General features: G+C 39.9%; 1 protein-coding gene across 3 annotated transcripts in view; it reads left to right on the forward strand.

The window, feature by feature from the left end:
• Nucleotides 1-7,728: 7,728 nt before the first annotated feature.
• Nucleotides 7,729-26,276, forward strand: part of nek7 (NIMA-related kinase 7) — a 76,898-nt gene continuing 58,350 nt past the window's right edge. For all 3 annotated transcript variants that reach the window (XM_072660016.1, XM_072660015.1, XM_072660017.1), the window contains exon 1: nucleotides 7,729-7,964. The gene's annotated coding sequence lies outside the window, so the exon portion shown is untranslated. The remainder of the gene's footprint in view (nucleotides 7,965-26,276) is intronic.

Raw genomic sequence — 26,276 nt, forward strand, 5'->3', positions numbered from 1 at the left:
ACGTCTCAAAAGCAGGTCATTAAATGATGTGAGTTTTTACATACAGAATTCTTTCAATACTGAATAAAACATGTAAAGATACTTTGTCAAATAGTTGGTAATATTTAAATGCTCAAATCTATAATATTACTATAGTTATTAATCTCTCTCTATATATAATAACAAAAACTTCTTAACATGGCAAGTGATTTTGGATGTTAGCCAGGTAAATGAACATTTTTGCAAGTCTAACCCTAAAACTAGCCTTAAGCGTAACCTCTGTAAAAGAACAAAAATGAGGCCTTCATGTTTTTTTTTATATTAAATATTAAAAAGTATTTAGATGCTCTTGATAAAACTGTTTTAGTCCCGAAACACAAACACACACAAACTGCTAAAATTGCTTGGTCCTGCAACGTCATTTTTACCTTCTTTGCCACTTAAATAAAGTCTATTTTCTTGGGATGTCCTTGACTGTCCCCTGCTGTTATCACCCCTGCCCATTTGAAAGGCGATCTCACCAAGAAGGTTCATTAAACAGGTATAAGGAGGACACAATGAAGTAAACAAACAAACAAATAAACAAATAAATGTGGCAATGAGTAATTAAACACCCAAATGAATTCAATGTTAAGGGGCCCATTCACTCAAATCAGGACCTACCAGGTGCTCTTATACCTGCCAGCTTAGCTTACAGGGTATTTGAGCTGCACAACCATCTCCATTAGCACAGAGCAGAGGCTGAAGCTGAGTGTCCAACTGGCAGTTCAGACAAGGTGTCAAACTGCTGAGTGCTGGTTATAGTCTGGCTAGTGGTGCATTGTGGTGTCTTATAATATTATTTATGTAACTGTATTTACTATTTACACACTGTAGCATCCTTCCTCTCATCACATACTAGTTACTAGGTAAAGGTTTAACAGAAAATTAACACATAAAATCATTTTATGCTTATTACAGTGTAAACGCACCCCTCAATTTGATCATTTTCGCTCGCATTTGTTAAATAGGCTTTTGGCAGAAAAAGTACAAAACTGACAAGCCTGTCTCAAATGATGATTTTTGTTGTTTTTGTAAATCCAATGATAACTAATCAAATGTGTTTTCTATTTTTTTATTATTTAACTTCATCAATGACGATCAATGATCATTGATCAATGATTTCAACATAATATAATATAAATGTAATTAGTTGTTGATAAATGAAAAAATGAGGCCTTAAATGACAATGCCTTAATACCTTAATCACAGTTTTTTAGTATAAACAAAGAACTGTGGTACATAATTGTTGGCCCAAAAAACAAGGTTAGGACATTAATAATAATGTATTAACAATTACTGAATAAGCCTGTCTTTGTAATAATAATAATAATAATAATAATACATTTTATGTAGATTGCACTTTTCCATTTAAAAAATAAAAATAAAAAAGCAATAAAATAGCAAGAGACTTCCACAGATTAAGTCTGTAATTGGATAAGGCTGTCTTTAAACTTTTAGGCTGGGTGTCTGGTACGGTCAACATTTGTCTGTGGGCTGATCTGAGAGTTCTTCAGGGAACATAACTAATAATCATATCACGGAGGTACTGTGGAGCAAGACCATAAAGGCATTTAAAAATAGCAAGAGAATTTTATTTTTAAATCAATTATAAATGACACTGGTAACCAATGCAGCTTTTTTTGCATTTCTGCAAGCTGAACTGTATGGAGATTAAATTGTGTTGGTCCTATAACGTAACCTTGGAGCACTCCATAGTACAAAGTGTTACAAGATATTCAAGGACAGAGAAACCAAGTCAATATCTTGTAGGTGACTATGTTGTAAGCTGCACTGAGGCCTATGAGAACCAATACTGTCAGGTTATTAGCATCCTGGGTAACGTTAAGATTATTTTATTTTAAGTGATCCTGCTCAAGAAATAATGTTGAAATTGATTTATAAGTATTCAGAATGGAGAGGTCAAAATGACTCCTTCTTAGGAGAGGCCTGGGAACAGCATTTCAGTGTGTAAATTCCTTGTTGAAGTGATTCATTATTAATTATGCTAAGGACATCCCTTGAGAGTAAGTCAAATACTTGTTTGAAAAATTTGGTTGGTTTCAAGGGGATCAAGAGGGCAGCTAGCAGTGTTCTGATGTGACATCAGTTTATTAAGTGTTTCATGACTGATTGGTGTAAAAGCTGACATAGTACTTCCTGCTCCACTGTGCACCAGGGGATCTGTGGGCAGGCAATAGTCATTAGCTATGCAGTCCCTGATGAAAAGTACTGCACTACCAAAGTTTTTGTGACTGTCAATGAAGCATCACACATTAGCTGACCCTGCCATTTTTAACTGGTTACTGATCAATTCCAGGTGATTTTTTATGAATGTCACAATGGGCAGCGAACTTAGTCTAACTCTATTGCCCTTCTGCTTTCCTTCAATCTCTCTTTAACCTTATTATGGTGGTTGAGTTCCTCCATTAGGGTCTTTAGAAGTATAAGGCCCAGGCTTAGTTTTTAACAGGGCAATGATCTTGATGCCTCCATTAAGTCTTGTTGGGAAACGTTCAACTAGACTATCAAAGGTAGACTCAGTGATAGGAAGAAGTTTGCCAAATAGATCAGAAAAGGTCAATATAAAATAGATATTTTATATTGACTAACGTAAGTCTGGTGAGAAAGATCCAGTAGTGATCTGAAATTCCCACATCATGGATGGTAGACACCCATGAGATAAAACCAGGTCTAAGGTATGCCCATGTTTATGTGTGGAGCTTGACACATCCTGAGTAAGGTCAATTGGATTAGATAACAAAGTCATCAGTAACAGGATCCAAGAGTTTTTCAAAGGCAGTATCACACTGTCAGTTAAAATCTTTGATAGTAGCACACATTTTTTTTCAAGTAAACCTATGTCTGGAAGGATATCTAGAGGATAGATAACCATCATTAGAAGAGACTGTGCCCCCTTAAGATTAATGGTAGATGGTACAACGAATATCTAAGAAATATATATACTAAAAAATATATATATATACTAATATAAGCTAATATGGAGATACTTATTAACAGCATAAATTGTTAATATATAGGCTACAACCCCATCTTTCTTATGAACTCAAGAAACACCAAAAAAGAGGCCTTCTCAAGCATGCTATGTCCTCCATTTACTCACAGAGAAAGTGAGTGGAAGTGGAAGGGAGGCAGAAAGTGAGGAGGATAGCCCCAGTGGCTCTGGTGTTGCTAGAGGCTGGAGAACATCATTACAGCTTTCAGTATTATTAGGGAGTTTGTCACCATTTAACAATAACAACATCTACTCTTCTGGAGAGGCCTTACACTAAATGTTGACACAGTGCTGTGAGGATTTGATTGCATTCAGCCACGAGAGCATTGGTGAGGTCAGTTACTGACGTTAGATGCTTAGACCTGGACCTAAAACTCCAATTCAATCACTCCAGAGAATGCAGTTTCACTGTTCTATAGCCCAAGACTGGGGGCATTACACCCCTCCAGCAATTGACCATAAATTGACCATTCTGATTTCAGACATCCTGTGTACATCCTACAGCTGAAGTACTGTAGAGAAACCTACATAACCTGGCATCTCCATTCTCCACTGTAAGACTACTAAGGCAAGGCAATCCAAATGCCTAGCTTCCCCTGGGGCATTTTATCATTGTCATTTATGCTTCAGTTAATGCATTAGAAAATGTTTGACTAAGAAACATCTCATGAGGCACGCAAGCAAGCGCACATGCACAAAAAATCATTTAGGCAGATCCATGGCTATTGATTTTTATCGACAGATATAATAATATGGAGTCATGCTTTGGTTTTTTTTTTGTTTTTTTTTTATCTATAATGTGATCTTTTCCCTCATACCCATAAAAACTGTGTTGTATTATTGAAAAGATAAGCCAAAGTTTGTAGTGGGAAAAAAGGGGGGAGAAAAATCCCTGAAGTGAATCTAATCTGCATTCCAAAAAAAAAAAAAAAACCAAATCAAACAAAAGTCCTTGCGGCAAAACAAATAATATCGGTGAAGGAGAAAAAGTTTACAATACGTTTAGAATGCAGCACCGGCAGTGTGTGCTACTTTTAGAACAATAGACTTTTCCACGCGATTATTAGACAGATTTCAGCAAAACAGACTCGCGTGTTGAACCACAGCGTCTTGATAGAGCTCCCTTTTACAGTCAGAAGCGCTGCCTCTCATCCATCCATCTAATTATTCCCTCAGAAACCCAAAAATTGAAGATACTAAAGACAGTCCCTATCTGTCATGGCAAGGCATTGATCTCATTGAGAGAAAATGTGGGTGTTGAGGGAGCCCAATATAACTCCTACCATTAAAATCCAACCCAGCATTATTCGGCAACAGAATTGACAGATTTTCCAGAGATGTTTCTTTTAATCTTCAGCCGTTGTTCAAGAAGAGGAGAAAACACACAGCGCATGCTTTACCTTTTTCATATGGTGTTTGTGCGAAGGTTAGCAGAAGCGCTATTGAAGTGTCAGGCGGGGGGGGAAAAAAATTCAGCACACATCACTTGTTGATTATCAACTGTCAAAACAGAGGTGGATAATATTGTTTCCTTTGTCATACAGAGAAAAAATATCTTTCAGACTGCATCGTCTGATTAAATGCAATGTAAGGAATCTGGTGTCAACTTGCTGTATTCAATTTTACCACAGTAAATCAAGCTCATTTAGGATAAAAGAAAAAAAGAACGCCTTCTGAGTTTTGTTAGCCTTCAACAGCATATTTACAAAGCATTTTTTTTTTTGTTGCAAATTCAGGATTGATCCATTTTTTATTCTGCATTCAGAAGACTGAACCTAAAATCCAACAAAACTGTAGAACCTGCCAGATTGAGAAATTCAGACTAAAGCTAGTTGAACAGATTTGTCATGTAAGCCACTCGGAAAACAACAAAGACTGTACAAGGTAAACTTAAGTATAAAGTTAGTGAATTATGCAGACGCTGCAAAGATTTAATATGCTGTACTGTATATACACTGTATGTCCAAATATTTGTGGACACCACTTCAAATGAATGCATTCAGCTACGTTAAGTTGTACTCATTGCTGACGTAGATGTGCAAATGCTCACACACAGACACAGCTTATCTAGTCCCTAGCTAGCAGATCAACTTGAACCTACTGGCATCATACCTAATGCCAGGCTTGGGCTGGAGAGGTTTAAAGCCCCCCAGCATTGAGCAGTGGAACAGCGGTTTCTGGAGTGGTAGTGCTCCATCCAATAATCTTGGGATGAGTTGGGGAGTTAGTGATGAGGTGGGGTGGTGATTATCCAACATCTTGACCTCACTAACACTCTTGTTGCTGAATGCAATCAAATATTCACAGCAATGGAGCTACAAAATCTAGTAGAAAGCCTTCCCTGGACAATATAGACAGTTACTCCAACAAATGCAGGATAAGTTATTTTTAATATCCTTGAGTTTGGAAGAAACACTGAATGAGCAGGTGTCCCAATACTTTTGTCCATATAGTTTATTTAATTCTCAATGCTTCTATAAAGTACATTGACTCTGAAACTAAAATAAAACATCGTAAACTTCTGAATTCCTCTTAAATTCACTTCACTGTCCTTTGAACCTCTCCGGGTATTAAACTCCCCTGCATGAACTGAACTGGAGCTTGAGATTGATAATATTTTGCACAGTCAGCTCAGTCAGGAACTGCTGACTGTCAAGTCTTGCACAACTATCCAATACCTACGTGATTAGGCGCAACTTCTGGCCACACAATAGGCCTAAGACACCACCAATAGTACCTGGATTGCAGTTTTCATCTTGTAGGCCAGTGCTCCCCAACCCTAGCCCTGTAGGCCCCGGCCCTGGAGCCATTGGTGTAGGTCACCAGCTTTCCAGACATTCCTCTGCTGACTGTACGAGAAGCTCTCAGCAGACCTTTCATTTTGCACACCAACCTGGAGGCAAACCATGACAAAAACAGTTAGATGCAGTAGTGCCAACTATGAGTACAGTGAATACATACAGTATTGCAACATATGAGGTGTGTGCACCTTAAAGTGGTTGAATTCACTATGAATAAAGGTGTCCTAATAGTTGTGGAGGTACGGGGGAAAGCGAGCACAAACTAACAGAGGGTCATATGTAAGATGGATATGTTCACATCAATTTTGTAAAATAATTTGAAAACATTCAAAGTAACTATTTTGATCATTGAGTTGTGTGTATCAGTCACAGCTGTGTACCAGCTTTCTTAGTGGCTGTTAGAGCATCATTTTGAAGCACATCAATAAGTCACAGTTAGAGTCAGCCAGGCTAAAGTACAGACTCCACATGGTGGGGTTAAAGCCTCCCAAATAAAACAATGAACACAAACCTTCCCATATGAATTTATCTTTTTCATGATTCATGAATAGAAATTACTGTACTACAGTTATGGAAATAAGTATATTAGATGGTCTCTAATGCGCTGCCACTGTGGCTCAAGAGTTCGAATGTCAAGCCATGACGCTTTGCCATCAGCGACCGGAGACAGAGAGAGCACAATTGGCCATGCTCTCTCTCCCCTCATCACTCTTAAAGGGATGGCTGGCACAGGCGTCTGTTAGCTGGTGCAGTGGAGCTGGGGACCTGGCATTTTCCTCCGAGTGCCAAGCGATGCCACATCGGCGGCAGCTCAAAACAGAGGCGGTGACTGGTTTCACTCTGAAGCATTACCAGTGCTTGGGGGAGCTATAAACGGCCCACCAAATACAGTACCAAATTGGGAGAAAATGGGGAAGAAATGTACAAACAAATAATATAAAATAACAATAGGTTTAACACCGCATATTTTCATTAATCACATTTATTTTGCTGCAGATATTATCATTTATTATGGGAGGAAAGCTTGTCTTGTTCTACTAACAGAGCCGTGTTATATGAATTGTGTTTAAGTGATTTTTACCAGACCTAGTAACTAATATTGGCACTCCAGCAACTTCCAGCCAACCTATTCAGAAAGAAACATCATGCTGTTTGTTGCAGATATTATATATATATATTATTTATTATATTTTTGTTTTAATTAATTTATAATTTTTTTACAGATTGAATCTGAGTATTAAACATCTCTCCTTGCAGTTAGTGGAGAACTGCTTTACAAGACCCCAACATTAAATAACACTGAGGTTAAACACACAATTTGTTTGCGTTCATTTACTTTAAGTAAAAACGTAGTTTGCTATAGAGAAGTATACATGTACAGGTAGGCCTCTGGAAAACCTTACATGACCTGGCATTCCCATTTTGACTTTTCTGAAGACTGCAAGGCAAAATAATACAGATGCTTAGCTTTCCCTGAGGAATCTTACCATACTTTAATGTGTAAGAAAATGCACCTATACAAATAATAAATTACTTTGGGTTATATATAGAAATAATATTAATATACTAAAATAAAAAACGAAAATATTAAAAAATATTAATATAGTAGAGTCCAAGTGTTATTCACATTTCTTCCAGCAGTAATTCAGCTATAACAGCTTCTCTGTGAAATCAGCAGCACTATATTTCAGGACACCGCCGTTTTATGCGTTTTAGATGGACCTAAACATAAACCAGGTCACTTCCACAGTCAAAACACTGCACAGAAACCCACTAGCCGCAGACGGAGCTCCTGTAGCTGGGAGAGTCGCTAGCTGGCTCCGGCTGCTCTCGCTGGTGTTGTTGACTGAGCCTGTGCGGGAGACCGCCCCTTTCCATTGGGCATGCTGGGATGTGTGTTTTACACCTCAGGAATGGCGAGCTAGAAGATCGGTCGGGGGACACGCACATCTTTCGGCAGTCTCCAGTCTCGGACTACCCTCCACAATCCTGCGCGCTATACCAGCCGCACAAGCTGAAGTAGGAGAAGTGAGCTGAAGCTCGACCTTGGACTGACTCGAGCGGCGGCGGCGCCATCGACTATCTGGACTTCAGCGCCGAGCGTGTGGAAGCTAAGCTGGCACTTCCTGGTAAGGATATAGCGGAGTTAGCTAGCCGGCTAACGACACCGTGTTATCCTGTGTCAACAGCTAGCTAGCCTGCACGCTTTTCAGAAGTTAGCTAGAAGTCGAGTTTGGAACCGAGCACCGCGCGGATTTAGCGCGAATATATGTTAAGAAAACGCAATTAAGGGCGACGGCGTGTTGATTTGAGCTGGTTAGGGGGCGAATTTGCTGGAAATGTGGAAAATGCTCACTCCGGGAAAAGTTTCGGCTAGCTGCTTATAGCTAGCAGTCAAGCGTTGCTAGCGTCCTCGGTTGACGTGGGCTTAAAAGTCAAGTTGGCGAAAGAGCCTGAGTTTCAGAAGACGACACTATCACTGAGAAGCAGCTTCTGCCTTTAAAAAACCCCTGTTTTTTTGTTTAAGCCTGAACAAGTCGTAAAATGACTGTTCGCTGTTAACGTCTTGACCTGTCAGTGAGGTGTCTCACACACACACACACACACACGCCGCTGAGTAGCTGGCTTAGCCAGCAGTTAGTGAAACTTAATGGCAGAGGCACCGTTGAGGAACCTGTTAGCTAGCTAACACGTTATAACTTGTTAGATCATTTTAATGAGATTTTCTTAATGGCATGAAATGCGGCTTCCGGTTGTTTATGTTGCTGTTTAGCTGTAAAGCACAGGCTGGTCACGTTGACACGTGGTTAGATTAAGGTTAAGCAACGTTTACAACGGAATTCAGCCCATCAGTGGTAGTGAACACACACTCACACACACTCACACACACTCACACACTCACTAGTGCGGTGGGCAGTCACCCCAGGACCCAGGGAGAAATTTGGGGTTAGGCTAGGTTAGCTCTAGGACACCTCAGTTTTGAATGCCGGTCATGGGGATTGAACCCGTGCCCTTTATAAACAATGCCAGGCCCATCTTTAAGCAATGCCATAGAAGAAGCACTTTTTTTGGGGGGGGGCAGTGGTGGCTCAGCGGTTAGAGCGCCGGGATGTCGATAACAGGGTTGTGGGTTCGATTCCCGGGCTCGGCAAGCTGCCACTGTTGGGCCCTTGAGCAAGGCCCTTTACCCTCTCTGCTCCCCGGGCGCTGGAGTTGGCTGCCCACCGCTCTGGGTGTGTGTGTGTGTACTCACTGCCCCTAACGTGTGTGTGTGTGAGTGTGTGTTCACCTTTTACCTTTACCTTTTGCGTCCATCAAGATCCATTTTTGGGAAGGAGCTATGAGCGTGAATAATGTTTACATTGGCGAAGAACCTTTACCATGGCTTGATTAAACCTGAAAAGGGGGTTTCACACATACAGCTCTCTCTCTCTCTCTCTCTTGCAAAAATGTATGGCTGTTTATTGAAGCTGAGCTGGTTCTTCTATGGCATCGCTTAAAGAAGCCGTTTGTAGAACCTGCAGTAGAAATGAGTGTTCAACTCGAGCTTCAGCTTGAGTCTTACTGATGCATGTCTAACACAATCTACCACCCCCCTTTTTTTTTTAGCATTCAGTGGCTTTCAGACAGGAGGTTTCACAATATTGGTCTCAAGTTTGTCCGCCTAACGCTGCAGTTCCACTTTACTCTGAGTGTCTGTTTCGCAGGAGAAAAAAAGCTGTCTGGCTACCTTGTCAGGCTGATGAAGTGCTGTCGTGTAGTTTATTCTGGATTCCCTTGGATTTCAGGTCTGACAGTTTGCTTTCTTGAAAGCTGAGGACTTGACTCTGCGTCAGCATTGTGTAATTCCTGGACTAGTTGCACAATTACATTTCAGAAATGAGTATATATATATAAATAAAAGGGCTTTTGTGTTTTCTGTGCTTAGGAACTGGCAGGGTAGAGCAGATGTAGTTATGTTATCTCCAAATACCCTACTCTCCTCCACCCTGCACCCTTTCACCCTTTACCAATTTTCACAGCTTTCTCCATTTCAGAAATCTGTCCCTTATCACATTACAGCTGCCAGCTTTGGAGGGTGTGGGCAAACACTGCTGCTGTGGATGCCTCAAAGCATGTGAAGCCAATCACTGCATCTTCATGAGCTGTGTGCCAGCTTTCTCTGTGTGTTCGAGAAGGGGCTGTTGTACCGCTGAGCCTTTCTAACCAAAGATCAGGTGCCAGGGATTGAACCCAATCTTTACTCACTAAAAAGGGCTGTATTGGCTGACTGATCCCAGGCTTGTTTCAGCAGTGTCAGAAGAAACCAATCTGCAGGCAGAATGTCCTCCTAAATCTTTGAAATGATCCTTAATTGAGACGTTCATTTGACATTTAGTGTTCAATTAGACAGGAATGCTTTTCCTATTAGTGAAATGTTTTCCAGGCCATAATTAAGCTGTATGTAATGTGTTCAGTTTTGCAGACTGCTTCGCAAAGACGTGCAACCAGTAAGCTCACCACATATCTGTGTGGATCTTGGCACCTCTTCTTGGTAATGTAGAGGTGAAAGTAAGCAAAAGCGTTCTCCTACAAGGGCCTGACTTTCATAAAAATGGATGATAGCATTGCAAAGGGGAGAAAAATAATGATAAATAATCATGTTGGCCCATGTAGTCATTTTATTTATATCCTATTTAGATTTTAATTGTATATCTTAGAAGTTAGTTTAATCGTGACACTTTGACAGCTGTACTTATCAGATGTCCACTGTCAACTTTAAATAACTTTAAAATTCAAAATAATTAGAATATATTATAATAAAACACTGTAATACTATCCAAAGTGACGTGGAAAAGCACAGGTATACTGTTCTGCTGGGTAACTGGACATTGTGAAATTGGCTGATATGGCTGCTAAGAAACTTTTTTTTACCATCCGATCTGTGACCTACCCTAAATCTGTATGTGTGGAAAAATTGGCTGGAAGAATGGGATGAGCAGGACACAGAATGAATCCATTCTTTTACATAAGACCGACTCCGACCTCTCCAAATCGAAGAGGTCAGACAGTGATCACAAGATGCATAGGCCACTCGAGGCTGACAAACTTATTTCTTCCCAAAGGAGACAACACGACTGAGCGTAGAACATCACTGTCAAACACACCACTGGATTGTTAGACACTCCATTTACTTTCCATTTATTATTATTAATTATTCATTTATTAATTTTAATAACACTCTGCCAGCGAAGTTGCTGGCATTCTTGACTCACACCAGGTACCAACACCCGATTTAAGACGCTCACTCAAAACTACAGCTATGAGATCCTGATTATACTTATGGACTTTAATGGTCGTATAGACTGCACACTGTGTTTTTGTTAATTGCCATGATTATATCCTCAGCTGCTAATATGGTGTTAAACAATAACAACATAATAATCATAACACTGTTAATTCTCATAAACAGCACAAACTCAGTCCTGTATAAATATTTTCATATTTTCACTGTGGGCGGAGATAGAGCAGGCTCATGTTTAGCGTCTGAAGACTCTCCAAAAGGGGTACTCAAATAGCTCCTGGTAAGCTGCATCAGTGTCTCTGTGCATCATTGACATTTAAACAGAGGAAGATTGTATTGTGTCCGTGCCAAAGCCAAAAGTTATTATTTGTCTATGCTGTGAAAACTGTTATCAGTATCAGTTTTATTGTATAGGCAATATATCAGTCTGGCCCCATTTTGTAATTGTAACTTTCTGCCCTGTAACATACTGCTTATGAAAGTGTAATATATATATTTTATTTAAGTTTAAATAAAAATAAATTGGGCCATAATAAAAAGTATAATTTTACCAGCCTTAAAATGCATTTTTTTTCAAATTATTTTTAAATAACAGATCAAACAGGGGAACCCTTTTGTATACAAATTTATATATGTCGAGTGACAAGACAAATGTTGAGGGAGGCTCAGGGAGGTCAGTCAGACTGTATTGTAAAATATTAAAGCAACACTATGGAAAATTGACATTTCTTGTTCCTGGGCTCCTCCTACAGCTGGAAAGTGATTTGTAATTTGCACTTTGAGCCACCACTGAAAGACACATTTTTTCTGGACAAGCTGAGAGATACAGAACCATTGCTGAACGTGAAAGAAGCATGTAATCTGATGGTGGTACATTTGATATTGGATTTTGCACAATTATGTGTTACTCTTGTTGCTGGGTTTGGCAGCGTGCGGAGCCTAGATTAACAATGACGGTGGTGCCTTTCTCGTTATTAGAAATTAGTGGAGCATCGCAGCAATTTTAAAGCTGTTATTTTAAGGTAGAATGCTGCATATTGTTGCTTTAACATCTTGTTTCACTATAAATGGTTATTTTGCAAGAGTAGGCTTCCAGCAAAGCAAGCAAAATTAACCCAGGACTTAGCTTCATTATTAATTAACAGTTCATCTCACCTAAATTATGTGTTACAGAAATTGTATTATCTATAAAACCACAAAGCTTGGATTGGATCAGTATTGGCTCATACTCAACATTTAAAAATACATGTATACATAAATAAATAAATAAAATAAATATACATACACACACATACTACAAAGCGATTGCAGTGACCTTTAATGATATTTTCTAGTGAGCCTAGTTTGGTTTGTGGACAGAAGGTGTAAAGTTCCTCATTTAAAGTTTGCTTTTTGCTTAAGTACGTTGGATTTTATTTATAGCCCATAACATTTTAACGGGCACTGGATTGCTTTATTATAATAAGGGGGGGGGGGGGGGGGAACACAGCTTACAAATATTCAGTGTTTGAATCGAAATGTAGTTACATACACCTTTCTTGCATTTCTCACTTTTGCTTTGACACATGGTTGTTTGCATATTAGATGATGATGATGATGATGATGATGATAGAGTGCTACAATATGCTCTCTGTGGGTTCACAATTCAGTATTCTCACAATGTTTTAAAGAGCCACACCAGTGAAAAATGTAGCAGAAAATTAATATCTCCTTGCCAGCAAATTTCAGAAAACGGTCTCAGAACAGCGCTAGGTTTGATTCACATGAGGCGACGTCAGCACGGACAGGGGGCCCGGCTCAAAATCAGTGAACCCGCCCTCCGTGTGCTCTGTGCATGTAACGCTTTCACATTCTCCTTTAGCTGTACAAGCGTTTCCCAAAACTGGCCGTGCCACACTGCTCTGCTCATTAAAGTGTTCCCCTGCTTCCAAAGTGACTGGTCCAACTGATGTCTACCATCGGCAGACCCTGCTAATACTGAGAAACCAGCCACAGTCCCTACTCTCACTCAGACTGCGTGAAGTGAGCTGCATGCTAGGCTTGCTACGGTCCACGCCATGATGTGAGCTTGCTGGACGAAAGAGGGCACCCCGAAAGTGTGGTCATTTAATGTGGTTAATGTTACTGTGACCATTAACGACCCCTTACTCAGTTGAAATGGGAGTTTTAAGGCAGGAAACGCACTAAAATGAGATGAGAGTAACTTTATGGCTCTGTTTGGATCGCGTCTTCGCGTAAAATGACCCGCCCATGATTACATCACGCTGACCAGCGGCCGTTCCTCCAGAATGAGTATGGGAAAGTAGGCAGGGCTAAAGGCAGCTGGTGTTGCTCTTTAAATAAAATATTTATGAAGAAATTTGAATACTGTGTCCATGTTGTTGCTTAATCTGCTAATGAGACTAGAGCTTGGGGTCAGGAAGAGTGGGGTACATGACATGCCCTACTGGAGTGGGTAATTGATTGGTGCTGCCTGTTTGCACACTTCAGCAGTCACGTTAGATATTACAATTAATAGTATATTTATTCTGCATTATACATTGTCAAGTTTTTGCATTGCTGTTTCATTATGAATTTTTGATGCGTTGTAACACCATTGGCTGTCTATTGCCAAAGCTGGTTATTAGTGTTATTATTATTTTTGCGTTTTTGCAGGTCAGACTGCTTAAAGCATGTTCAAAGGCACAAAGCTGTGTTATGAGATTTGTCAGCAGTCCTTTTTTCCCCTCGCATTGCTTTTGATTTCTCTACAAACCCCCCAGGACATCAGTTCTCTTTCATGGAATAATTACACGATGCATATGGCAGCGTAAACACAGTAACACAGACAGTGGCAGAAAGCATTTGTCACGAAACGAGGCCTAATCAGAACGAATCTGTGCTATTTGAAAATAATCTGCGCTTCTCCATACGGAATGCTATTGGCATTTGTTGTGTCCTCGCTGCAAATGAGTCCTAATATTTCACATGGGATGGAGTGGAGCAGAGGGAGGAGGCAGCGTGTTTTGAAAGGCTGTCTCTCTAAATATGGAATACCACATGTGTTACGGATAGCTGGCTACGCCAGCCTGGCATAGTAGCACTCATCAGGATTTCTGTTGCTTGTCCGGCACAGGGGCTCTGTGCCCCTGGCCTGGAACGAGCGGCGGCTCTCTCCTCCCTCGATGCGCGATGCACTCTGCACTGCATCACTGAGGGAAACAGACATTCTGCTAGAAAGCTGCAGGAAGCAGTCACAGCTTTTCTTTTTTTTCCCCTTTTTCAGAAGTCATGCCAAGTTGCGACTCAGAGACCTCTGCCAGTGCGGTTGTGGGGCTCTGAATAAAAATATTTTACAGATGTCTGCAGCCAGGCATGCTAGCTAGTGGGGGACTGGAACAGCTCTGGAAGGTCTTGGGGAGCTGGGACCGTTCTCAGCTGACGGTGAGAAGGAATAAGGCCGTAGGTCGAAGGGAGAGGAGGGGAGGGGGTGGTGGTGGTGGGGGGTGGATAGCGCATAGGCCTCGTGCCGCCATCCTGTGAAGACCAGGCAGGTGGCCAGCGTCGCTGGCAGTTTAACAGTGAATATTTTACAGCATAACATACTGCGTGCCGTAAACAGGGGTGAGCATCGTAAAGCCTGTTTATCGTGCTCGTGAAGCCTCAAAAATGTGCATCTTTAAGCTCTCGTATTAGAATAAAGCAGATGGCATGGGCCAGTGTGGCTATTAAAAAAAAAAAAAGCCAGAGATGAAAGAGGGCCAGTTTCTTTGAACAGTGAGTCTGTCACGTTAGTGTCTGCGGGCCAGCAGGTCAAACTGTGTGCCGAGCCGCTGGAAGTCATGCTTTTTCATGTTGGACTTGGCCAAAAATATTCCCAGGGCATCTCATTAATATTGATATTTTAATGTTAAGGTGATCTACAATGGTTTGCTGAAGAATACATGAAGTTTTTGTTGACTCAGTGTTTCAGCATTTTGTAATGCTCATTCATGAATATGATGCTTGCCAATTTCTCGGTTCCAGATACCATTTTTTCTGTAATAAATTAATCAGTCATGATTATGATTAGCAGAACCATAAAAAATAGAAGACCAGCAGATTATGGAACCCCTACATTTCTACTGGTCATATACTTTTTTATTACTGTGAAAGAAAAAACATTACAGATGCCTGTAGTGATATTTCTGAGGAATTGTAATGTTCGTATGAATTGGGAGCAGGCCTTTGTAGGGAGTCTGTAGTGGAATCTTACAGTAATTAGTTTACAGTGCGTGTTGGATATTCACAGCTCTTGTTCATGTTTTTAAACTAATTTTCAAAGTTGTTTCTTTATTTTAAGTTTGTTAAAACGGGGGAAACGGTTAATCACATTTCTTGCATAAAGCAGTGTCAATGATGCAATATTTTTTTTTGTGCTTCGGGGGGTTCCGGGGGGATTCAAATTATTGCCTACTCTGTGAAATGTCACCGTCATGATACAGCTGTAGCCGTATGGGTGGAGGTGAATGTTTGCTTGGCACATTTTTGAGTTCCACTTCTCTCGCTTTAAATCTGCCTACTTTAATTAGTAGACAGTATCAAGATACAGAAATTGCAGGTGCAGCTGTTCCAGAAACCAAGGAACTTGAAGCATGCTACATGAAAAGGTTTCTGTGTACGTATGCATTCGTAAACCCAACGCGTCATCATCAGGCTATTTTACCAAACATTGAAGTTGACCTCAAATCAAATGGACATTTTTAAAATTGTCTTCATGTTACGGGTCACCTAAGGCATTGGATCATGTTATTTAAAGACAAATGTCTATAGTTTTTATGAGGGATGCACTGATCCGATACTAGGATCAGATATTTGTCCAGATGCCAACAAAACACTGAACCCGATTCCCACACCGCTGGTATTCTAGGCTTCGTAGCTCAGGATCAAAGTAACCTACAGATTTTTTTTGTTTGTTTATTTTTATTAATTTATGTATTATTTCTGAATATCAGTTTATTCCAGATTAAAATATCCTGTCACCTTTTTAAAAGCCACAGCTTTGCTGTTTCTGTTGTTGAACTGCTCAGTTGGAGACTTGAGCCTGTAATAGAGGACAGCCGAGAGCGAAGGGTTGGGGGTAATGACGTCACTGCCACAGATGGTCTTCCATATGAGGAGGACCAAAGAGGGAGGAGCTGCTAGCTTCTTGTTGGTCTCACAGACTCCAGATTTCGGTATAAAGTATATGGTATCGGATTGGTATCGTCCGACCAATTTCATATTGGAACCAGATCAGAAAAAGTCGGATTGATGCATCCCTAGTTTTTATCACATCTCCTTGCACCAGCAGGCAGGGAAATGAACATTAAGCAAGTTAAGCAAACATAAGAAACATAAGCTGATACGGTGTTTTACTCTGAAGCATTTCTCTACATAGAACCATGAGGCCTACAAGAGCCATTGGATGCCTAAATGTTTTTTGTGAGGTTAAAGTGTTCTTTGTTTGTGGAAAATGTTTTATAAAGTGTTCTATATTAGAGCTGCAACAACTAACGACTATTTTGAAGAATAATTTTTCAAATTAATAATCCATTGTTTTAATGGATTATGGTAATCTTTTCGAAGCTGCAGCTGTTAACCTGCCAGGTACAACCTGAAGCCCATTTCACACTTATTATCTAGTATTTACTAGATTTACCACTGTCCACTGTTACTACTATTCATAATATATATATATATATATAATATATTGGTATTTTACAAGGAGCAAATGTGTACATTCTCTATGAAAGTCCTGTTAAATAGGATATGTTGTCTTTAGCATAAATGACCAACGGGCCTGTCGGCTCTAGATCATATACAGAATATACTTCCATTGCTCTCCCAGAAAAAAAACCTGAAAGTTTGGCTGTACAAATAAACAAGTCACAGAAACGTTCCACTTTGCCAGCTGTGCCTCAGTGTTTTTGTGCAGTAGCGGCACCGTATACTCGAATGACAGCATCTCTCGACATGGAAAGGGTCATTTTGTGGCATTGACACTTAAAGGGAAATTCCACTAATGTTTCAAAATGTCTACATGATTACTTCTTTAGGGTGGAAACAATCTGAATGCACATTTTAGATTAAATGTACAAATATTGGGTGTAAGTATTGTGATATTTTGCAGTAGTGTAGCAGTTTTCAAAAACACAGTATTATTTTTTTAGGAATGTTTTATGTGTAAAGGTTGGTGGCAGACAGCGGGTTATTTTGTGTTGTGTTTAAACTCGGGCCGCTGGATAGCAGGGTTGTACTCTGGCTTCAGGTCCCACTGTTCTGACTGCATAAAATATACATTTTGTATACTGTGACAGTTGTCCTAAAATTGCAATATATAGCCTTGTTAACAGAAACAAAAAAATATCTCAGTAGATTGAATCAGATCCCCTGTATCATGATACACAAGGTATCACCAGATTTTTGCCAATACTCAGCTCTAGTCTTACAGTGGTGGTGAAAAAGCATAGAGTGCATGGGCTACAGTGCATATCTAGACACTTTATTTACTTTAAGCCAACTGGACAGTGACATGGCTTCTGTGTTTCACAATGTAAAGTGGGTAAGGTCACTGGTCAGTGGTGGTAAATCCAAAAAAAGATTACATTTTGGCATACTGTTACTTTGGCAGTTGTTCCTTACAATCTAGAAATGCCTCAAAATAACAAGTGGGAGTCAAATCTTTTGGCCCTGACTTCCATTGAGAGTTAGGACGGTTTTTGTCTTCTCATGTAGTTGTTTTGGAGAGAGAAAGGGATTTTGTTACCGCAACAGTAAGTGTGGTAATGTTTCATTAGGTCATGAACTTGTGATCATTTTGTGTGATGACCTTATGAAGCGTTGGGATCCCTGTGAACAAATCTGACTTGGTAAGTTTCTGTAAAACTGAGCATTTCACACCACTCCACTGTTAAATTACACTCCAGTTTTGAAATGTCTTTGGAATTTTTTTTTTACAGCCCTTCCTGTTAAAGGGGCTCTAATGCCTAAGTACCCCTTCCAAGCCGGGTGACACGTGAGATTGTAAGGAATGCCCTGAGAAAGTGTAGTGTATAGCAGAAAGTACTGCAACTTTGATGAACTGTGATTTATACATTTCAGTCAGTAATCTCAGGAATATCATCAGTCACTGTAATTCTGGTTATTTTTGGAATAAAGGGCACCCTCCTCTTCATCGAGAGTGTGGTTTCTTGGTGCCTGATGAAGCATGAAGAAGGAAGCGAGACTCCAAAGTCATGCTGTGTGAAGGATAAAGCGGTAGAGGATGAACCGAGGTGTGAGGGGGGAGATGGCTGTGGTTGTGAGGATGTCTTTTTGGTTAACGAGAGCAGAGGGGACTTGATGAAGCTGTGTGGCAGCGTAGCAGGGGTACAGAACATGGCATACTCTCCGTAGTTAAAAAGGGAAGTCCCTGTAGGCGCATGAAGGGAAGAGGAGACAGAGCCCCTCAGGGGCACTGTGATCCAGTCTACTCTGCGCTGCAGGAATGCCAGGCGAATGGGCTGCGCAAAAAATAAACAGCCCCTGTGAGTGAGCAGCTCTACATGCTAACCTCCTTTACAGCTTCTCTTTAAGCGAGCATTATAGGGCATGACAACAGGACCTCGAGTGGTTTCGGTGAATGGGTTTTCATGGAAGAACAGCATTGAATTAGCGTTTCTGCTGTTTATTTGTTTGTGTTATACATTTTAGTCAAGACTTTGACAAATAAAAGCCTCCAAAACATAAGTTTAAGTGTATTCATTGGCAAAACGTCAACAAATAGTGCGTGATGACCTTTCTGTCCCTTCCCCCTAGGGCTGGTCTGTGCCCTGATAAACTTGCTCACTACTTTTAGGGGAAAGACAATAAAACGTGACCCATCATTGGCTGATGTATTGTTCTCTGCTAAATGGAAAACTTATTCATTATTAAAATGATGGCAGATTATTATCATTACAGGTGTGGATCTCCTGGATGCACCTGTGATGCAATCACAAAAAGACTGTAGATGCACCTTATATATAAAATGTGTGTATATATATATATATATATATATATATATATATATATATATATAATGTACCAAGTAGAAATACACAGTGAGAAAAAGAAAATCCTGTACACACACACACACACACACTATATATATATATAGTGTGTGTGTGTGTGTGTGTGTGTGTGTGTATATATATATATATATATATATATATATATATATATATATGTGTATGTATGTATGTATGTATGTGTGTCCCTCCAGTTTTTGGAAGCTGTTGAATCCAAAGCAATGCCACAGATGAAGTGAAGTGCAAGATTTCATTTGCTCACTACAGTGAGCAAGGAATAAACCAGAAAACAATGGAGATGTGCAGTATTGTAAGGAGCCAGTGTGGCTTAGTTTTGTGTGGGCTATTGAAGATTAGCCTTAGGTTGTAGAGACACTGTGAAATGTGTCTGTTCAGGTTGTCTTAATACATTTTGCCTAAACCTGTGCATTTGGATGGGCAGCAATCCTGTGAAGCTCTAAAGGTTCATTACCTTATGCTGTAAATGCAGGTCACTGCTGTCCAATGAAAATCATGTATCTCCATCTCCATTTTCAGGTTTCTCCATGAATCCTGTAGCTGCTCTGTACACTGCGTAAATAACTCTGGATGAATAGACCAGTAGAAGTGCTATATGTCACCTGTAATTAACTCTTAGTTTACACTGACCTTTAAGAAAAATGAAGAAATAAAAGTGACAGCTAAAGGAAGTAATGTAAAACAACAAAATAATTAAATTACAAAGTACAATTTCAAATTGGAATATTGGGGTCAGTCATAGTAAGGTTTGAAATCTGGTTTATTGCATCGACACAGAGTTCCTGATCTGTGCAGCTCTACTGAAATCTATTAGTCTACATATTAACTTATATTTAGTCTATAAAGAACCATTCCTGTTTCCCATGTGTCGTCTTTCCAGTTTTCTCTTTGGAAGCTCTGAAGCTGTATATAAATACATTTGACATTGTTGCAACACAAGCATTTGCATGAAACGAGCCATAAGCAACAGCTGTTGTTTTGTTCCGATAGATGCAGAGTTTAGCAGTAATGAGGGATTATGTATGCTGAGTGATTGGCAGAATGGTGTAGTATATGTTTAAGCTTTTGTTTCTCTCTCTCTCTCTCTCTCTAGACCACCACACAATCTAACTCCCAACAACACCACCAAAAAAAAACTCCACCACCAAAAACAAAAGCTTAGAAATGGAGGTAGGATGATCTAAAGGACTGTAGACTCAGATTAGCATGATTACAGCTGCTGGGCTGACCCTCTAGCTACAAATAACAGGGATTTAGCCCTGTGCTGGGAATTGTCACAATCCATTGTGGTCAAAGGTTAACAGGATAATTTTGTACTCTGTGACATTGCTAACAAAAGGAAAGGTCCTCATTAGGTTATGTTAGTTGTGTGCAATAACAAAGAGGGTCAGACATGTCTAGGAGTTCATACCCGCAATTATTGCTTTTCTTTACAATCTCTTTGCCTTTTTAGTTATGAACTGTGATGTTACAGTATGGTAACAGCCCTGATTTAGACATAATATAGTACAACACTGAGACTGGTAATCTAATGTGTGTAATGTTGGCGTTTTATAATAAATTTTTTTAATGCAGGTCACCGTTATCATGCAGCAAACATTTCTTACAATTTTATATATATATATATAAAATATGGGTATTATGGGTACGGGTATTATTTAGAGTGTCTGAATGTGAGCCTGTTTCCAAGGACGTGTTGTTAAAGACAGGACTGAGAAGACACCGATGGCTGTAACTTCTGTAGCTGATATTATCTTTTTGTTTTGTTGTTACTGAGATTGTATATTATATAAAAATACAGTAAATTATTTATTTATTTATTTATTTATTTATTTTACTGACATGTTGACACAATGAGCCTGTTTACACCTGGCATGGTGATCAAATCATGTTCATGTTCTACCATTTCTGCAGATGCAAACAGTCCAAAAAAAAAGGTTATGAGTAATAATAACTGAACATTTTGGCTTCTCTACTTGCTTTTGCCTGATTGAGCATGTGCACGATTGAGCTTGTGCTTATACACCAGTAGATGACGGGAGAAAGGGAAATCGGATCTCTTCTGGTCACACTGGGGATGCATTTTAGTAAATCCAAGAATCCGAGGATATCCACATATATTTCTGCTCAGGTGACAGAAAGCCTGTTTACACCTCGTCTGTATCTGTAAAGACCTAGCAGGCAACTCTCTTCCTCCTCCAAAGACCCAAAGACAGTACCCATTGGATGTTTTTAGATAATGATATTTATTAACACAGTGTCTTCAACATCAGCTTGAGGTGTGTAATATGGCAATGTTTTAAAGCCAGAGTCATGATAAGTTTTATTATGCTGTTTTGTTTTTTTGAGAGAACATTGGTGATATCATTAGCAGAAAGATTGAACTCTGGAATGGTGGTGCACTGTTCTTCAAATATTAAATATCATTAAAGAGTCATCAGAAGAAGAGTACATTTTCTGCATCCTCTAAACAACATCTAAACTTGCACTAAAATAAGCAAAGGTATGTTTGCAGAAAAATGGGGCAGAATTTCAAACAATTCTAGGCATGGACTGGTGAGTTATAAATCCTCCCAGCATTGAGCTGTATAGCAGTGGAGCTGTGTTCTCTAGAATGATGGATGGGGCTCCATTTAATACTTTTGGGATGAGTTGGGGAGTTGGGGTTGAGGTTGAGTGGTGACCATCCAACATCTTGACATAACTAACACTCTTTGTCACTGAATGCAATCAAATACCTCACAGCAGTGCTCCAAAATCTAGTAGAAAGCCTTTTCTGGACAGTAGAGACAGTGACTCCAACAAAAGCAGGACAAGTAAAAAAGCCCTTGAGTTCAGAAGAAATAATAAATGAGCAGATGTCCCAATACTTTTGTCAGTATAGCGGATAAGGAAAATGTCTTTACGGATGAGACATAAACATGTTGCCATATCGTCCACCCCTACCCTATGTGGGCTTTTTTTTTTAAACCTATTGGTCTAGTGCTACAAGCCAGCTTTAGCACAAATGAGTAATATGTGAATGCTTTCCTGCCTGCAGGATATATGTGATGGTGTATTGCAGGAGTTGCTAATCTTTCTTTTTTATGCATGTTAAATTTTTCAGTTCGTTACGTTATTGGCCTCTTTTTTTTGCCGTAAAATCTACAGTCCTTGTCATGTCTACCCCCCTTTTAAGTGTTAAATAACTTTCAATGCAAGACGTGTGTCGCCTCCCCCGCCATTTAAATTTGCTGTCATAACAAACAGATCAGCTGGGTTGTCTCTAATAGAGTATTTGCATTGGACGTCCCTCCCTCCACTCCATTCAGATCCTACACATCAAACGGTAGCGCAGGACATGCTCTCCCCTCCAGTGTAATTAACTGTTTCCACTCAGAGTCTCAACTATAAAGCACCTGCAGGCTTGACAGCAGACCAACAAAAGCCTCAGATCAATCCTGATTCATTACGCTCGTACTTGAGAGGAGACCCAACAATGGCTAGATGGCGAGATGGCCGTGGCCTATCGCTGCTATGCCAGCTCATCCGAGCCGTCCCTTTGAGTCAAAGAGAGGAAGAGCTTCACAGCTGCACACACTTCATCTTCCTGGTCCATGAAAGATGTGGGCTGCATACTGGTCGAGAGAGGCAAATTTGAATTTGGGATATACTTACATACACGCACAGCTCTGCAGGAGTAGGTTGTGGCCATTGTTTTTAGAGAACAGGCAGGAGGGGGGAAAACGGTGCTGAGGTGGGACTTGTGAAGCTAAGGAGGGTACTGGCTCCCAAGGGACTAACAGTAAAAGGTGGTGAGGAATCAGCCATAAAGGCATGAACTAGTGAGCTACTTTGTGTGTGGGTATAAATCAGCCGTGGCCCTCACATGCAGAGGCAGTTTGTGCTGTGCTATTTACTTCTGCGAGGAAATAATCATTACCCTATAAAATCTGAAAATGAAAAATGTAAAGGGGGTCTATAAATAGCCAATGAGCAGAAGATATGGATTGCTCAGTTCTCAGCACCCACACACACACACACACACACACACACACACACACACACACTCTCTCCTTTCCTCATAGATGTTGTATATTTAAGTCAAACCTTTTCAGAAATAGGGTTAAAGCAGCATTATGCGGGAAATGGTATTTCTTACTCCAGAACCCCCCCTACAGTCAGGGAGTGTAATTCGTGCTTTGTGCCACCCCTTTAAGAAGGACACTGTTGCATGCATTTCTAGACAAGCTGAGATACAGAAGCATCACTGAAAGTGAGAGAAGCATGTGCACTGAATTACAGAATTTTACACAAATATGATGCTGGCGTTGTCCTGCCCACTTCCCCAAAGTTATGTAGTTCATGTAGCAACATGCCGAGCCGGGAGTAGCAATGATACAGACCCTGTTCTCCTTACGTAGACCACTGAGGTTGTGTGTCGTTCTGTGGTCCTCATTATGCCCATATTTAGCACTTCGAGTCTAAGCTGGATTTTGAATAGCAAATTAATAGGGTTTTCCAAAAATTGCCTCTATCGCATTCTGTGAAAAAATAAATACACTCGGACGTAGATTCTGTTTATTCTGTGTACATTTTTCTCCTGTACATCACTGGATGTAGCAATTTTAGTATTGCGCCTCTTAAAATCCAGGGATATACAAGAGAAAAATGCACACAGAACAAAGCGTATAGGGTTCTGAACGCATTTATTTTATCACAAAATGTGATTGAGGTTTTTTTTGTTTGTTTTTTTTAGTTTTTTTTTTAAACCCCGTTCATCTCTGCTATTCAAAATTCAGCTTAGACCTAGCGGCCATCTCTGGGCATAACAGCATGGCGCTGACTAAAAAATGATGGCACTACTTCAAGGTGTTGTGACTATTACAGTCAGAGGAGCATCAGCATGATTCTGAAGCTGTAATGTTAGGTAAAATGCTATGTATTGTTGCTTTAAAGAATGTATTGTTCTAATTGAATATGTACTGCAGTTTGATGATTCTCAGATTTCATTGCTAGTTGTAGTTTTGTTTATTATTATTATTTCAAAGCAGGTTTGGAACTGCTGGATAATATCATGTTATTAAATGAAGGCTATGAGGGTTCTGTACGCTGTTTTGCATTTTTAATTTGTTACAGTTGGTCTCATCCATGCGACTGTTCACTTTAACAGAAGATTAGGCTAGATGTCTAGGCAGTTCAGTGTCTCCAGCTGAAATTCATGTTGCAGCAGACCTAGAATAGCTGATCAGCAAAGGCAAAGTGAGAAGAAAAGAACCTCCTTCACAGAAGAAGGAAAATTTGCGCGGGACTTGGACGAATACCAAGGGTTTTCTTATTTTGCTTAATATCAAGTATTTCGTTCTTCATCTCAGGAGGAAACCCAAGCATTTTTGAAGCTGTTGCTTGTGCAGACCCTTCCAGAGGTTGACGAGCATCTGATACAAGTGCTGATGCAGTTCCAGAAATGCTGGGAAGTGTAATTGGTCTTTCTTTCAGTAGTACGTACTTTTTAAGCTTGCTTTTTTTCATTCCTCATTTTCAAAAAGGATTAAATAAAATAAATAAATGGCCAAATGTGTTTCCTTTCGTTTCCGACCCTTCCATCATTAGCCTCTTTCCAGTCAAAGACTGCAGAATCGTCAGATGGGTCTTTGCTTTCATGCAAGGAAGAAAAAACCTTAAAGGTTTCTCTCTTTCTTGTAATCATGGACACCACTTCTAGTGGATTCAGAAGCTCAAAGCTGGCTTTGATTTATGTACCAAGTTCCACTATTGTCGAATTCCTCCTTTTTCCTCAGCTGTTGAAGATGTTGCTCCAGAGTGAGTTGAGAATTGATTTAAGTTTTCTTATTTTCTAAATTACATGAAGCTTTTCTGGAATTCGTAGTCTGTCCATACTGCTGCATGCTGAGCACAAAAAGTGCAAATACACGTTGGCCAGACTTTTCACTTTCCAAAGATGCAAAGATCTCATTATTTTAGCTAATTTATTTACTTGGTCATAGTTTAGTCATTTCCACATAACAGCCAGTAGCTATGTAGTAGTTCATTGGACAGCTCAACACACTTAGAGGGCACAGACTACCAGTTCTGTTAGCCAACTGATGCCTGCACTAGCCAGCACTTGTAATGGGGGAGAGTGAGGGCCATACTACTCACTCAGAAAACGAGGCCAGAAAATAGGTAACAGCGATCTCCCAGTGATGAAGCCAACGCCCTTTTGTTTCTCTCTCTCTCTCTCTCTCTCTCTCTCTCTCTCTCTCTTTTAATCCTTTCCTGGTGAATGAATAATGCAGAGAAAGGAAATGGAGATTAAAAGAATTGACACTCTACACCATCTTCTATCCATCTCATTATGCTAAGCAATGCAAAATTTTGGTGAATTTGTGATAGGGCTTTGGTAGAGCTAAGCTGCCTGCCCTTAACTGAGAGCCATATCTTTAAATGGTGAGCTCCCAAACTGATTCCCCACCCTTGGCTTCATTACTGCTGCACTGATGTAATCTGGCATTGTTAATTGATTTTGTTAAAGAGCCTGGAGGGAGTTGTGAATGAAATGCCTTGATGCACTAGAGAGTTTTGGCACGTATATCAGGTCAGGAAAGGAATCAGTAGTGCTCAGTGAGAATCCCTTGGAACTGCCACTGAAGTTCACTTTTCTCCTGGCGGCAATGTGAAAGGTCCAAACGAGCCACGGTGGCTTTCACAAGTCGTTGTTTGCGCATAGAAGGAGTTTGCCGTTGATAAATGTTTTCACATGAACTCTTCTCTTGATCTCTTCAGTTTAAGAGATGTAAGGAATCTACATAATACTGAATGTAGTTATGGTTTTGCTGTGCAGCAGCTGAGCGTTAATGCATCACTGACCCAGTTTTTAACATCCAAAAAGACTTTAATTAATAGAAAGTGTATCAAGATCAATTTTTTACTGAATGTACCTAGAACAGTGTTACTCACTGGTCTGAAACAAACCTGGTGGCATTGGGGAGATGATACTTATATGCATAAGTAGTTTACTTTAAAGCATTGAGTTAATGAATAATAAACCTTTACATTTGCAGACATTATGCATTATCTTCAAAATCATCATCAATTATCATATAAATCAC

The sequence above is a fragment of the Salminus brasiliensis genome, chromosome 17 (assembly GCF_030463535.1).
Source record: "Salminus brasiliensis chromosome 17, fSalBra1.hap2, whole genome shotgun sequence".
Lineage (NCBI taxonomy): Eukaryota > Metazoa > Chordata > Actinopteri > Characiformes > Bryconidae > Salminus > Salminus brasiliensis.